This window comes from Ambystoma mexicanum, chromosome 5q (genome assembly GCF_040938575.1).
Source record: "Ambystoma mexicanum isolate Mex_15411 chromosome 5q, UKY_AmexF1_1, whole genome shotgun sequence".
Classification (NCBI taxonomy): domain Eukaryota; kingdom Metazoa; phylum Chordata; class Amphibia; order Caudata; family Ambystomatidae; genus Ambystoma; species Ambystoma mexicanum.
The window spans coordinates 1,246,676,107-1,246,691,788 of record NC_090933.1 but is presented as its reverse complement, the minus strand read 5'-3'; positions in this window follow the sequence as shown (position 1 = coordinate 1,246,691,788).

Sequence of the window (15,682 nt, the reverse complement as noted above, 5' to 3'; positions counted from 1 at the left end):
AATGCACTTTGTACAAATTCAGGGCCCAATTCATGGAATTTATTTCAGGGTTCAAAGTGACTTTGCACTGCCGACACAAACCCTGATTCATGGAACGGTGCAAAGTGCATGTTTGCAGTGCACCGTCAGTGCAAAGTGAGTACAAAGTCAATTTTGCAGTACAAAATGACTTTGCACAGCAAAAATACCCTTTGCACAATTACATGAATCAGGGTTTGTCTCTGCAGTGCAAAGTCACTTTTCAGCAGTGCAAAGTCACTTTGAACCGTGCAGAAAATTCTATGAATCGGGCCCTGAATGTACAAAAACACCCTTTGACAAGAGTGAAGGTGGCCGGATTGCGAGGATGTCTTCCCGCCCTTTCACTCATCGGACCTAGAATGCGATTTTGTATTGTATAAAATAAACGTGCTTTGTAATATATGTCTACAGAAAATGTTGCTCTTATGAATAAATGTTCACATTTGTTGTATTTGCAATGACATTTTTTTTTAAATGTCTGTTTTTTTATAGTCTGATTAAAAACGGAGCGCATTTTACATTTTTTAGAGCTGGCTTGTAGAAGACATTACGTTTCCTGGGTGCAAAGCGCAACCGCAACTTCCTGCCGCGCGGCCCTAAGGTCAAACTGGCAGCATATCGTAGGATGCAACTTGGGATTTCCATGTGCGACACAGGTTTGATAAAAATGCAGTGGTGGAAATTGAAAAAATGGGATGGGGGATCCCACAAGGGCCGGGGGCGGAGTTTGGGGAACTTTCGAGTTCTGAAGAGGCAGAGTTCCAAGGGACGGAGGTGGCAGTTGAACTCCGATCCAAGGATGTTCTAAATAGTTTAAAAACGGAGCAATTTCTTTCGTGGCTTGCAAAGTACACAAACTATAGTAAGGTGTGCACACAAATATATGTGTCTTATGGTTTGTGTACTTTACAAGCCATCTTCTCAAGACTACAAATAACAGAATCTATTTGGGAAAGGCAATGATCACAGAGCCCCCAGCTTTGCGGAAAAGTGTGCTGTCACAGAGCACTTTACATGACCGTGCCCGCAAAGCTGGGGCTTGGTGATCACTGTGCTTTCCAAATGGATTATGCCCTGTGTGCACAGTGTGCTTTCTGCTCTGTCACAGGGTCTTTGGCCCTCTGTGAATCTGGGGGCAGTCCCCGGCAGGAGAATATCCAGCATTGCAAGAGTGGGGGGTAGGGGTGGGTTGAGCCACGAAAAACGTCCTGTTACTTTTCTCCCCAAATCAAGTGTGCGCAATTCCATATGGTCTCATTCACGCCCCCAAACCAGCCACCCCCACCCCAATCTACCTTTTTGGTAATATTAGTGGCAGATGGCATTTTAACACAACACAGACCGCATGATCATTACAGATGCAGGGAACCCATCTATTAGAGCCTGTCCAGGAGCTCTGGGGCAAAATTTCATGCAAACCTCCTAATTTGCATATGGTCTGCCAAACAGAAGTGACTTCAGAGAAAAGGACATTGCAAGGAGCATCAGCATTGATATTTGGAGGCACCATGGAAATTACTTTATAATAAGTTGCCATAAGAAACCCAAGTGGCAAATAGCTTTGTGGTACACCATATCTAAATTGCATTATTATTATATATGGAGCAACTGTATAGTCACTGGGCTTTTTTAATAATACATTATTTATTAACATAAGCTATGAAGTTAATCAGAATCACTTACAGAGCTGCAGATAAGTGATTAAAAGGATTTGCCCAGGATCACACACTTTGGTTAAATGGTGAAACCAGGATATGGACAATTTAAGCAACTGAACACATCTTCCCAGGTTTAGTTGATATAGATATTTATTACGGTTTTGCTTCACATTTCATGTGCTTAAATAATATTTTATTTATAGCAATGGCTTGGAAGCATACCACATTACATAATAAACCACCCTTTCATAGTAAACTAACTGTACGCTACATACATCGTCATAGAAATAGGTTGAGCAATAGGAGTTTGGCTTTATTTTTATCCTCCCCCTCTTGCATTCAAAGATCGCCTAACATATCACCCTTGGGTTTCAAAGCCACTTTATTTCATAAAGCATGCAACATTATGTACACTTATCACTTCCTCCCATTCACATTTGTAAAATACAATATTCACATACATGGCTGTCACATGCATACATGTTGAGTCTAGCTGTCACATGTATACATGTTCAGTCTATCTGTCTGAAGCATACATGTTGAGTCTAGCTGTCACATGTATACATGTTCAGTCTAGCTGTCACATGCATGTTCGGTCTAGCTGTCACATGCATACATGTTCAGTCTAGCTGTCACATGCATACATGTTCAGTCTAGCTGTCACAAGGCATACATGTTGAGTCTAGCTGTCACATGTATACATGTTCAGTCTAGCTGTCACATGCATGTTCGGTCTAGCTGTCACATGCATACATGTTCAGTCCAGTCCCTGCATGGCCTACAGATAGGCAGAGCCTGTGCACAGTGTTTCACCCACCCACCTGACACGGAGAACAGAGTGATGTCCCGCTGCCCCGCCATTGGCCAGACCTCAAACACTCATTACGTTCTCTCACTCTCTCTCTGCCATTGCATTTCTGCTTATCCAGTGGTCCAGGAACCAGTGGAGCTGCTCGCTGAGACGTCTTGCTTTAATTGCGCCCCGATTCTGTCCTCAGCTCCGGCGCGGACCAATTACAAGCAATGTGGTCAATGAATTGGAACAAGCCATTAATTGCTAATCCATTGCTCATGATTGCTAATTGCTCCGGGGTGAGAACACATCGGAAAGCACGGGAACACTTGCTGTTCTTAGTAGGGAGTTCGGAGTATCACAGCACTGTGTGGGCTATATGCATTCACTCAGGCTATGAGCCAGTGTAATAATGACTGTGATGGGCATGGCTATAAAGTTAGGACTCCTCAGCTTGCCTGCCCCTGCACGTCTCCCCGGCAGGTGCACCCGATCAGGGGCGCCGAGTACGGGTGTGCTCTAGGGCCCGGGAACCCCCTGGGAACAGCTATCTGTGCTAAAATTCCCTATACCTTCAAGGTGTTGTAGCCACCCTGCAAAATGGGGTTAGGCTCCATTAATGTGCCCACCGAATTTGACTTTCGGCATCTTTGTGTTGTAGCCGCCCTGCAACATGAGGATTAGGCTCCATTAATGTGCCCACTTGAACTCCTGCACTTTTGCCTATGATGTAACTCTGTACTGCTATCTATGACGTATTTACCTCCTGTTCTGTAACCTTAAGCACTGTAACCAATCTCTTAACCATAAGCGGCCAGATACCTCTGGGTTTGGTGCGCTATATAAATAAATATATAAATAATAGGGCATCCTAAAAATCTGCCAACTCCACCCCCCTCCACCTCCTGGAAAATGAAAAGTCAGCTTTCCTGCCCCAGAGCCCAGATGCCCCTAGACAGGGAGACCCGGAGGCAAGATCTGGCTCCCCTCTTCTCCTCCCAGGCAGGATCTGGCAGCCACGCGGGGCAAGAGGGTGCCAGAGGGCGGGATGGCTTAGCAGCTCAGGGGTAGGGAGAGCCTGCCATGAATCAGGCCATCCTCTCAAGCCTCTATGACGGTCACACACCTCAAGCATCTAGCGGCTCTCGCAGCACCTTACTCCACCAGCAACAGGAGCAAAGGGGCTGGGGGGCTATTGCAGAGCACTCCACAAAGACCCCAGAAACAATGGGGTTTCCATGGTAATGATCTAAAGATCAGCCATCCAGACTCTAGGTTCTGCGCCCACTCTTTCTGTTCTTCATTAAAAGCTCCTCTTCTAGCTCCCCCGCTGTTACACCGTCTAGCAACATATGCGTATTGCTTTTCGTTTCTCATGCCTTTTTGTCAATTTTGTACCGCGCTTTGGTGAAAACACTTTCTAAAGTCACCGAAATAAATAAGAACCATCCCATTAAACCAGGGAAGCATGGCTGAGCCCCCTTTCTCTTTCCATCGATGCTGAATGCCATACCAGAAAATGAGGAAGAGTCTGAGGGAAGCTGAAAGGGGCTGGGAAAAGATAAAGAAAGAAAAAAAGGGAGGTGCACCAAGTCCCTCAGTTTGGTAAGAACCTTGGTCTATTACCAACAGTTATTGCCCGGATTCTCAGTAACCTGATTGGCCAAGACACACCACCCTGGATCTACTGTTCATTTATTTGGAGTTTGTAGTGGCCTGTACCTGAACTGATACACATTTAATTGCTATTCCGAGCCTCATAAACCCCCGCTAATGGCCGCCAGTTACTAGAAAAAGGAGAAAGATGGCCGCCAAATGTGATTGAGCACTACCCAAAAGTACCTCCCTCCTTAAAGAACACCAGAAGGTTGCAACAACCACTAGGGAATGGATTAAACATCTGTTAATTCTTTCGAAAGGCCCATCATTCAGGACGCCCTTTGGTTGCAGTCACATCCTTCCACCTGACTCCCAGTGGAAGCCCTGGGGTATGGGGGGGGCAGTCTAACATTCACACACACACATTCCACTCATGGAATCACTCACTCTAACATCTCCAGGACTGAGCATTCAGCTACACAGACAAGCGGGACGAGTACAAGCACAACCTATTGCATGTGGTACCCCGTGGGTAGGTCCCACTGCCACCGATGACGTCCGACGAGGATGCTGGAGGCCATTGAGGTTGATGGGGTCTCTCACCACTCCTGGGAATATTGCCGTGTGGAGTTGCGCCGTGCTACCATGAAGGACACCGCCAACCTCGAAGCACTAGTGTGCCTTGGTTTATGGGTAGTTGTTATACTCAAGAAGGAGAAAACAGGCTTAAACCACCAATGGCATCACCTTACCAATGGGGATGCTTCATTGGATCTGGGATTACCAGCTGTTCATTCGACTGCATTAATGACTTGCTTCTTTTTTGTAGGCAGACTGACTGTGAGCGGGTGATGGCCCTCCGGACACTGAGGGGCCGATTCATGGAAGAAATGTGCACCAAAAACCTTGGCGCAAGCAAGCGCAAGCGTGAAAAAGCAAGCGCTCGTGCACGTGTGCGATTCATGGAAGGGCCTGCGCGTGTTCACTGAGGGAAGCACACCAAATCCGAGCGTGGTGCGCACGGGCACACACATCACAGCAACATCGAGAACTCTGTGCGCGGCACGCACAGGGAACGCACACAACGTCGGCTCACACATCAAAACGGGGGCGGGACATGGGGCGTAACACCCAGAATGGGGAACAACGCATGAAAAAGAAGGCATAACTGGGGAAGTACTGCAGGGAAATACACAGAATGCCCACACACACGCGAACAACACGTATTCATGGAATCGAATACGGGAAACCCGCGCACGCTAAAAGATGCGCACAGGGGTCAACACGTCCGTGCGGCACACAAAGGCAGGCGGAAGCGTCCCCGCGTGCTGGATAAAAGTGCGCGCAAACAACAAACGCGTATATACAGCTATGATGAATGCCCCATTTGTCGCAGCACTGATTGTGGGACACCGCAGGAGGAGGAGAAAAGCCAGGCCCCGCATTTTTTTGCCCCGGACCAGCCTTTTTGGGATGCCTCACGACCAGGTCTATGGCAGGTATAGGTTTCCACCTCATATCATCCTAGACCTCGTCAGGGAGTGGGAAGATGACCTTACATCACCCACCCTGTGCTCCCAAGCATTGAGCCTCTTGGATAAGGGGCTCAATGTCCTGCATTTTTTGGCCACTTGGTCATTTTAGCGGACAACTGCCATATTGGGGGGGTCTCACAGGCCACGAAGTCACGCTGCCTACACCAGGTGCTGGCAAACATGAATGCGCGCCCCTCAGTTCGCAGACACATATACATGCCCAGAACACCCGCAGAAAGGCAGGCCGTGGTCCAGGACTTTTACAGGGTGGCACACTTCCCCAAAGTGCTTGGTGCCATAGATTGCACCCATGTGGCCCTACGTCCACCTAGGGCCACTGAGCACATCTATCAAAACCGCAAGCACTGGCATTCCATCAACGTGCAGGTTGTATGCAATGCCAAGGGAATCATCACCTCTGTCTATGCAAACTACCCTGGCTCTACCCATGACAGTTTCATATACAGAGTGTCCGCCCTGAGCCAGGCCCTGGAAGCTGGGAAGCATGGCGACACATGGCTCCTAGGTGAGTACAAATGCCTGTGCACATGCATACATGTCACACACAGACAAATACACAAACCCAACTAATCACAACCATTATCACCTCCCACGGGGACAGTGCCTACCCTCTGAGCAACCACATGATGACGCCAATCCGGAACCCCACAACACCACCCCAGGTAAGATACAACGCTGCCCATATTGCAACCAGGGGCATAGTGGAACGCACATTCGGAGTGCTCAAGTCACGCTTCCGCTCCCTTGACCGCTCTGGCGGGCAGCTGCTATGTGCACCCGCAGTAGTGTGCAGGATCATTGTGTCAGCATGTGTCCTGCACAATGTTGCAACACAGCGGGAAGTACCAGTGGACATGGTGGTTCCCCCACATCCCCAACCACATGCACAGCTGCTGCCCATGGGAGGGGAAATGGCACTTGGCGAGGCAGCCCGGACCCAGCTTGTGGCCACATTCTTCACCTAAACTCCAACCCCTGCGGAGTGCACACAGGCCTGGCACATACCAGGTGACAAACGATGATGACAAAGAGACAGTCAACTGTCACAACCTTACCACCCTGAGAATGTTGCCATGGAAGTGCTACATTGTGTGTATCCCTAGCTACTTAACATAACCAATCCTGTGTCACCAAAAGGAACCCATGCAAGGTGTGTATGACACCCCCTGCCCGCAAAACAGCCCATGACAATCCCTGGTATGTCACCCAAACCCTCCCAACCCACATCACCCTTGTCTGCCACACCATGACATGGCATGCAAAAGCAAAAGCCCAACACATGACCAATAAGATACGAAGTGACATGTGATAAATGGAAAGTGGCCCGAGACAATGACGCCTGACATGGAATCAGATGAAATGACTGACCAACAACCTCCCACACATACCAAGTCATACACAAATGCTTTCCACTAGTGGTAGCATGAAGAAAACACTGAATGCCTGTTCACATGCACATTGGGCAAGGCAAAATTGCTACTCCCAAACCCGTGTGCTGTGTGTGTCTCCTGCAACACACTGCTCAGCACACAGCACAGTGAGCAGCCATTGTGTTGGGGATACACATTGAGCATCACATGAAAAGGACAAACAAAATAAACAACCTATTGACGCATGTACATGATCCACAAATAGTAATTGATCATGCGCTGCAGGGACACAGCGTGCCTGAGAAGGCAATCTGTGTACACCTGTGGTCATGGAAGGGTGGTTGTACGTGTGGTGTAGCATTGTGCAACTGTGTGTGTCAGTAGGGACATGCACTCAATATATGCATGTGAAATCAAGTGTCCCTCAGTGTCCTGTACACATCACATGCAAACATTGCCCATGTGTGCACCCCAGCAAGTCAAATCACAACAATCCAATGACATCTGAAAAGTAAACACAACACAGGAACAGGCATTGACCAGCAGAACACATCATGTACATAGTACCCCACAATTGCAATATCAACTGTCCAACAACAAAAGGCCCTCCTTCATTTACACATCACCATGACCTTCTGAACAACTGTGTCAGGGGTATATAGCCTTCTTCCTTCAAGTCTACCTGGCTACAGGATCACCCCACCCCTTGTTCTCCATGTTCCACCTTGTGTGTAAATAGGGTCCAGCCCCCTCAGAGGCCACCTTGACTGGTAAAAATGCCAAATCACAGAGAACTCCAAGGAGCCAAACCCCCAAACCAGGGAAAAGCATGTAGGTACCAGAAAAGCCTCGAAGAGTCTCCAGTAGATGACTTGAAGTAGCAGAAAATGTCAAAGCACATGTCCAAGCAGAATGATGGAACAACCAAGGTAGCACAGTTCAACAATGGTTCAACAGGATGGGTACCATTTTCTGTACATAATATGCAACAACTGATGGGTACTGTCACAGCTCCGGTGTCCAGGCGCAGGAGTGGCATGAACCAACCCCCCCCTCCGTGGTCTGGGCGCCTGCAAGGTCAAACTTACACAGGCCTCTGAGACCACAGCGGGGAAGGAGGGTCTGGGATCTGTTGTTTGGACAGGCATTGGAATTCAGGATAACCGTAATGAGGGGCAGGAGAGGGGAGTTGGATTGGCAAGGGAAAGTAGGCAAACAACAAAATACAACTATTGACAATAACACATACTCAATCAGAGAAAACATGTTCATCATGCATATTGTACCAAATGAGTCAAATGCAAGCCAAACAGAGACTTATCCCTGGGGTGAGTGCTGGCCTCCTGCCTGCACACTCTCAGGTCCGGTAACAGGAGCAGTTCAATGCTGCAAAGAGAGCGTGAGTTACTAATCTGTGTGTGTTCACAACACACACACACACAACACCATTCATGCCCCAAAGTAAGTGACTTCTCCACAAACAAACACTCTTGTCTGCTGCTTTGTACGTATACGTTAGCTTGCTCCGTGATGGTTCATACACTGTCAATCCAGTAGGGCAGGCGCACGTGGGCACGCAGGAAATGGAAGACCTATGCGTCAAGAATAACACATGATACAATAGTCCCTGGGTGAGCTGCTAGACGCGTATAGCGAGGTGCAACTTCAGTACAAGTTGTGTTCTGGCAGCCGCGGATCTCAATAGGTACTGCACGTGGCAATTGCACATGAAAATGACATGCACTGCACACAAGTCTGTGCCTTGCTGGGTGTCCCTGTGCACAATAATACTTTCTGGCTATGAACGCTACTGCGCTAATAACTCTGCGTCAATGGAGCAGGGGGGACTCGAGGATATGTTCAACGGCGCCTGCGTGTGCCCCTGACAACTTGTAATGCTACTTGCCATTTTTCCCTCAATGCATCTTAGCTGTACTGTGCGCTTCTACAACAATGCCTGTCCAAGCTCCCCAGCACGGGTGCTACTTAGCATGCATGTGCAAGAGGCCTGGTGGAAGGTTGTCTGCAGTGTGGCCCCTTGTGCTGCTCACCTTGCTTTGAGCTCCTGGAAACACGTCTGCTTCTGTCGGACGTCTGAGCACAAGCCCTGTGCTTCTGGTTGTGCACACATGCGCACGTCTGCACCACCGAACGTGGCCAGGTCTCAGTAGTACTTGGCCCTGTGTCTGCTGGCAAAGGTAGTCTGGAGGCTCATTTCCCTGCAGAAAGGTCATAAAAGATATGATTAAGGCTGGAAAGTGCCCTGTGTGTGTCTTCATGCTGGTTGTCACTGGGCCATCCTAACTCCTCCCACCATCAGTGTGACTTTGACATGCAAAGGGTGCAGGCTACTGTCTACAGCATGAAGTGTATCAAGCAACTTTACAGGCAAGAAAAGAACATACATCACAATCCACATCAATTAATGGAGATATCAATCATGTACTCACCCAAATTGATTACAGACATGGCGTGGATAAAACCCACTCAATCCCCACTAGGGCTGTTAACACAAGTAGTACAGCAGCAGACAGGCCACAGATATGATGAAAGTCCAAAGCCCTTGTGTAAATGGCTGTTACACCGAACCATCCTTGCGAGCCCATGGATAAGGAGTGGCCTATGTGAGTCAGGATCCCAAGCTGCAAACACATACACGAGACAAGCCTGAAGGGCCTAGCTGGAACAGACAGTGGATGCTTTCAAAAGCCACAAAGCACCACACCGTCACATGAATGCACAATAGACAAGCACATTTAAACTATATTAACTAATTAAACTAACTATAAAAAACCTACATTACCTAACTAAACTAACTATGAAAAACCATATTAACTAACTAAACTAACAAGAAAAATCAAAAATGGCCACATACGACCCGGCGGGAGACACCCAGGAGGGGGGAGTTACAGGGAGCACCTCAACACCCACATGCGATGATGTTGAGACAAAAGAAAAACCTCCATGGGCTCAACGCCTGCACAGCTCAACCTGTGTGGGAGATATCTCGTCATCCGAGTCACCCTCTGGCTGAAAAGGTGGACGTGGCACAGTACCCTGACCACGCCTGGGTGCAGTTTGCCCCTCGTCAGCAGCAAGTCTGCCGGACGAGTGAGCCTGGTTCTGTGCAGCAATGACACGTAGGTCAGCATGTAGAACCTTGCGTGATACGCGTGCTTCCTCTTGCAAGGTAACACATGTAACACAGAGTTCTTCCTGCATGCCCTGGCTAGACAACTGGTATACCTCCCGGCAAGCATGTAGCTCAGCCGAGATGGTACTCTCTAGCTGCTCCAACCTCTCCTCTGACCGCTTCCTCTGGGACATCAAGAGCACACCCAGAGCAGATCTGAGGGAATCATATTCAACCCTCACGGCCTCCATGTGTGCCTCTGCGTGAGCTGCAATTCCTTGACGCAAAGACACCATTTCAGCCCGGCCTGCCCTGTCTGAGGCTGCCATGTCCAGCCTGAGCGAGCTGGCCGTGGACTGTGCCACCCGCTGCTGGAGTTCCACCTGCCTAGCAGGGGGTAGCACGGATTGGGCTACACGTGTCATGCTCTCAGCGATGTTATCAATTGCTGCCCCCTGGTGTTCTAAATTGGCAACCATGGCTTGCTCCCACTCAGTATATCCCAGTGGCGCGCAGCCACCGCGTTGCTGTGCTTGACACCTGCGGAACCCAAGGAGCGGACGTCCTTGTTGGGTTGGCACCGCCCGCAGCTGCAGGACTACATTCCTCCGTTGACGTGATGCCCCAGGCACATCAGCAACTGGTGTGGAGGATGACCCTGCATCCCGATCCACCACAGTTGGAGGTCCCACCACCATCTGGCCCCTCAGTGCAGGTATCGCGGACAGAGGAGCGTCCACATCAGAATCACTCACCCCTGATGAATGCACCCGATGCACATCCAACTCGACATTGTCGTCAGAGTGATCATCTGGACTAGACTCATTGCCAGCCGTAGACAAGATGGTCTGTAACACAAGGGGGTTCTCGTGGCCTACCACCCCACGACCCCCACTTGTACCGGGTTGCTGGTGTGATAGCAACCCTGTGTCTGGCATGACAACACCATCCTCTGGCTCCCTTGCATCATCATCTGCAAAGTGGAGAAAAATAAACATTAGTACACATGTCAGAAACACATAACACACACATAGACATCACATAGACAGCCAACACATGAAGCAGACATGTCATACACAAATGAGAACCTGGCATGCATCCAGTGGTCTTGACATGCAAACACATCCCAAAAGCATTAATTGATGTGTCTGAATATCCAAGCCTACTCAAGTACAAAATGTAGTATATGAACTCCATCAGACGCCACCTCTGTCAGGCACATGTCACAGGCATAAAAGACAGATGGCAACTAAGAGATGCAACACACCATCAGCATTTCAGAACTGCTAATTGACCACTGTTGCAAGTGAATCCAAACACACAATGACACAGGTAACATGCATGTAGACATGCATCACTAGTGCATCATCGGCAATATAGCTCCATCCATCTGAAGCTCGGCCCGTACCGGGTGGCATGGGCCATGTAGATATAGTGAATGTCCTAAGCAAAGCAAGTGCCTGCAACCAGGCATGAGGGACCATAACGCCCAGTACCCTCCGAGCTGCAGGACATGAGGCCTCCACAACACCCCCCTGGGCCTGATTGAGCACATTGGGCTATGAATGTGCACTATTCCATCATTCCTTGTGTAAAATGTCCACGCCCAGGTCCCACCATATTTGCTAAGTGGGCCTGGGCATACACATAGTGCACAACAGTGAACCTTCAGGATCATGCCAGTTCCACATAACGTGTGCAATGCAGAGATCTCACCAGCATAAACGTCAAACAACTACATATTAGTCAGTCAACAAAAAAGCTGCGGAAGAGACATGTGTAAATTAACACTTTCACAAACACATAAGTGAGTACTCGCAATGTTGCACTACACAACATTCAAGCTGCTTGCATGTGTACATGTGAAAGCGTTCAAAAACACCAATTTCCCCATACACCTGTATTGTCACACATACACACGTGAAGCATGCTGCACAGTCATTACAATCCGATTGGGAGGCTACAATCAATCAGCGCCATGTGCCAGTTGGTACAGGCCGCACATTGACCAATCAAATCATCGAAACAACCACTAGGGAGTTCCAATACTGAGTACATGTGTCACAGGATGCACCTGTGCCCGTTGCATACATGACAGAGATGGGATGAAAAACTGATCATACATGCCAGGTCACTTTGACATTGCATCAGTGAGTAGGTATGTAGAACAGTGTGACATGGCTCAGAAGTGGGTTGATGCAGTGCAGAACATGTGTATGTTACCCACTATCTACTTGAACAAGTACATTATGATGTCCATCAATAAACGTGAAGGCAGTGCAAGGGCAAGTTCTGGCATCACGTGCAATGTGCATGCAATGGGTTGAATGGCTACAAGCAAACCCCCCCCAAGTGGAAATGCACAGAGACCTGTGTATTGGCAGACAGTGTTGACTAGCGTCAATTGCATCATCTGAGTCAACTGACAATACAGCAGATGATAATGGGACAGTAAGCAGGAGACATGATGAACCCTCAGTAGTACACCCATGTGTGCAGCAGCCACAACACCAGTTCAACAGAGTCAGTGGGCCTGAAACAGGGGGAGGCCTGTGCCCCACACAGAATGTGACACCGTAAACATGTGTGTGATGCAGGACTGAGCCAGAATGGGCATGGAATGGATGGTCAAATGCCATGAAATGCAGGTCATCCTGGACACATACTACGATGATCATCCAGTCAAGCACCACACATCACACAAGCAAACCACACATGGCCTCGACAAACATGCAACAACACTCACTGGACGTGGCATCAAAGTCAAGCATCTCTCCCACTCCTTCGACCAATCCTGTCGGTATGAACCCCGCAACGACTGACTCGTGCGGAGTGAGGTCTTCCTCCTCAGGTGGTGGCCCACTGCCAGTCATCAGAGTCATGTTGTAATTAGAGGCACGCTTCGCCTTAGTACTGCTTTTGAGGTCATCCCAACAATTTTTGCACTCTTGGGCTGTGCGCACCTAGGGGCGAATGCACTCACACAATCCGCAACTTGCTTCCAGTGGGATATACGATGGGCAGCCCTAGTTTGACAATTCGGCCCCACTAGCATATCACGGTTTTGGTCCCGCACGTAGTCCACAAGGACGTCCAGTTCCTGCACACAAAAAGGCTTCTTCCTCGACGTGCCGGAGGTGGATCTGTGTCTGGGGTCCCAGTCTCTACTGCAGGTGCAACCTTCCTCCTCTTGGACACTGGTCCGGACCCTGGCTGGCAAATGCCACCCTGATCAGTATGGGCAGTGGCGCTGGTGGAATGAACCGAGGGAGTGGCAGGTGGTACAAGGACGGAAGACCTGACTTGCATCAGTGGCTGCTGGGTGCCCTGGAATGGACCCTGCGCAGCAACATTCGCTGTGCCAGGGTCATTGACCGGGACTGTCCTGGATGGTAGACTCATAACCGGGGTGGTGTCGGCTGCATCTGCCCATGCACTTGCCAACACCCGGCTGGTTGGGGCAGCAGATGACATTACTGCCCCAGGGACACGTGTCTCAGTCAGGGCAGCCCTGCATGCACCTACGGTGTGCCTCCTGACCTCCTGGAAATCTTCCAGGGACTCTTCAAGTGCCAACACAGCCTGCACTGGCAGACCGTGAGCCTGGGTGATGGTGTCCACAGCTGCACCTGCAGCTACCACTACCCTTGGGCCCGTGGCAGTCGATGAAACGGACTGCCGGGTCACATGGGCGCCAGTGCCAGCTGCAAGAACTGCATCTACCGGAGCGGCAGGGGGTGGTGGCATGACTGCACCATCACGTGGCACAACATCGTGTCGAAGTGGCGCACCCCTGCCTCTTCCCCCTCTGCAGCCACCTCGACACCCTGGAGTCCCCCTACTCCCTGGTCACCCCGGCCACGTCCCTGACCACACCCACCACGTGGAGTACACCCAGCTGAGGTGCCCCTCACCTTTCGTGGCCTCCCAGCCATGGCACAGATGGAGTAGTGCCAGCACAGATGTAGTAGTGCCAATGGGAGGTGTACACGACAATTGCCCAGGGCAATTGGGGTGAAAGGGGTGGGATACAAGATGTTAACAGCACCCTGCCCCTGCAAGACTGTATGTGACCCCGGTGATAAAGTGACGGGTCACTCAACATTCAGGCACCCCAAACCTGCAGTAAAACCATGCATGCAACCCCCGGTAGCCCACGTGTGTGGAATTAACCTCCCGCAGTATGCGGTGGCACCCAGGGACATGAAAAACACGTACACGTGGGACACACATGCTACTATCAAAAATGGGTACGCGATACACAGGGGCACCCGCAGTGGGAAAAATAGCATGCGTGACTCACCGTCAGGCTAGCGTGATAATGAAAAACACGCGTAGCCAATACCCCCGCCAAAAGAAGAGATACGTCCTTGATCCACTGTGAAGTTGTGATGGTGCGCGAAACAACACGAGGTATCAACACACACGTCGGTCTCCACGAAAGGCACGTACAGCGAACTGCTGGCCCCGCTCACCTTTAACCCGTGCTGAGGGAAACGCCCGTGCGCATCACTTCTCTTACGAGTTTAGGACCCTCAGGATTCTGGCCCTTGAGTATTTGGAAAGGCTCTGGCCTACATCAAAAGGACTTCAGTAATCAGCACCCTGGTGTGAGGTTATCACTGCGATGACAGTACTGAGTTGTATGTGTCTTTTTCTTTCCACATGAAACCAAGGGAGTGGGGTTTTCAAAGGATTGGGGAAGGAAGTTTATGTTGAAGACGGTTGTAGAAGTGATCTGAGGTGGCTGTGTGCTGCTCCTGGTCTCTTTTCTATCAGCCCATGCCTGTGTACCTGACCTGCCAATAATGAAACGAAAGCTTTTGTTGTGAGAATTTTACCTCATCATCTCTCAATGCTCTTCATTAGATACTGTTTTCGAAGCACCAGTTCTCAGGACAGCTCTCAGGAAAGTTCATGTTCAACCCTCCTCGGGAGGATCAAAGAGAGGCTGTCTGGGTTGGACCCAGCATGGTTGTTGTGAGCACACCCAGGACAGACAGCTAATTCACCCCAGGCCATCTCATGACAATCATATGACATCAAATGCTTGGGGCTGTGTAACTGTGTAATCCCAGTAGTCACCATGCCATCATGGCTTCTATTTAGATGTTAATCTTCCACCAAGTGGCTGGGGTCCTCAATTATTATTTTTGATGTAGACGTTCAGACAATTAAAAGGACACCATTGACTGTTGCAACTATGTGTTTCAGCAGCTGTGTACAGAAATGCACTGTGGCCTTTGAACCTGCTTTGCTGCCACTGCAGGGTAGCTGCTGGGGGTGGCAGGATAGGGACACAGAAGGTTACAGGTGCGCATTATACTTTTTTTGGCATGGAGCATTATGAAAATGTAATCTTGTTAGTAGATCTCACTTTCAGAAGCAGAATTACCCAAATCAATGTATTATTATCTTAGAAACCTCTGGGTATTAAGCGCATTGTAAATAACCGATTACAAGCTGGTAATTAAGTGGGAGTCGTCAACACAGGGGGAGGAATGGGTGCGCTAATCCATGCGCCATACGAAAGTGGTGAAGCTTCCACTCAA